This window comes from Lepisma saccharinum, unplaced genomic scaffold, assembly GCF_977018435.1.
Source record: "Lepisma saccharinum unplaced genomic scaffold, izLepSacc3.1 HAP1_SCAFFOLD_493, whole genome shotgun sequence".
Lineage (NCBI taxonomy): Eukaryota > Metazoa > Arthropoda > Insecta > Zygentoma > Lepismatidae > Lepisma > Lepisma saccharinum.
In genome coordinates this window covers 51,072-52,742 of record NW_028143179.1, presented here as the reverse complement: position 1 = coordinate 52,742, position 1,671 = coordinate 51,072, and positions in this window count along the sequence as shown.

The following is a 1,671-nucleotide window of genomic DNA, read 5'->3' as shown; positions in this document are numbered from 1 at the left end:
GGCACGTCGCATTTATCAGCCAACAGTCGGAGATTGCTTTTCGGTCGAATGATACTTCTAATAATCGGAGGTAAATGCAAGCTGAGAATTATAATTTGATCTCTTATCCACCTGAGTTGAGGATCTAATTTTTTGGATTTTATTTGTAACAATATTTACTACTGCGAGGAATTAAAAAAACGTACGGCTAATTTCGTCACTGGCTTCCTATTCTGTAATAGTTACATTTGTTGTAAGAACATAATACATTAATTTACTTTGTATAAATATTACATTATCCATCGCTTTTCCTAATTAAATCTCATACCATATCCAACACACACATAAAATGTGTTTTACTAATAATACAGGTAGGTTTGGTTTGAGTTGGTTTTTTAAGTCTACTTTATGCACAGTAAGGCTAATTGGGACTGGACCCACAGTTTAAAGTGGGATCCGAACCACTTTGTGCCTCCACCGGGTATCGAACCCGAGATTCCTTGATTTCAAGGCGATGACGCTACCACTGCGCCATCGGGGAGGACGTGTTCCTTGCATTTTTCTTCCAGACGGCCAAGGGTACTTGTAAGGGGCACAGAGGGGCAATTGCACCCTTCGATTTAAAATTTTATACAAATAAAAATACATTTCGTAAAATTATCTTGCTCGCTTCGCTCACAATTTCTCCTATTCTTATAATCCAAGTTCAGAGCCATAGCTATATGGGGCGGCGGGAGTCGGCCCTGGGAGCCCCCGTAAAATTATTTGCGCCCTATTAAAACAATTTCTTTCTATGAAACTTAATATCAAATATTAATGATGACACTGTAATCCAAGAAGTCATTGGTCAATCAAGGGATTCCTATTTTTGTCAGGTGTCGAAACATGTATTTCAACTATAATATAATACAATTCACACAATATTTTGCAAAATGGTTAACGTAACCAGTAGGCAAACATTGTATGTAGTGATACAAGAGTCTCCCCTTTGAAGGAAATAGAGTCCGTGGTGGACTAAGGGACCCATGTTTTAATGTTTTAGCAAGGTCAAAAAAAGTATTACAATTTTTTCCACAATTCATCAAAGTGCAGATCCTAACCATTATTATGTAATTAATCCGATTTTGCTTGTACAACACAACACAATGGTGTTGTTGGATTCTCGATAGATTCCTTTGTGCGTAAAAAATCTTGCGTACTGGAAACTACAGGGAATCATTATGAAGCATGATTTATAAAGGGCTCCCTTAATCAGTTCTGCAGAGAGGCCCAAAGCTGTTGTTAGTCATCAATTAACATTATCGACCTGTAAATATCAAGTAGTGTGAAGGCACATAATGGTTCGGATCCCACTTTAAACTGTAGGTCTAGTCCCAATTTATTTATTTTATTTATTTATTTATTTAGTGTGCATAAAGCGGACCTTAAACACCAAATCAATCAATTACAATATCAAGTAGGTACAGTCCCTATTAGCCTATTTATGTTAAACTTTATATTCTTTGGCAACCTGGAAAGGTCATTATCGAAATATTGCTATTTGATATTGCTCGAAGTTTTTTTTTTTTGTTCGTTGCAGTTTCAAGATACCATCCCTTTTCTGTTACTTATAGCTTTTGGGGGAGGGGGGCAAGTGCCTCTGTGTACTCTACCATAACATGTGCCAATGCGACACAATATATTAAAAAATTG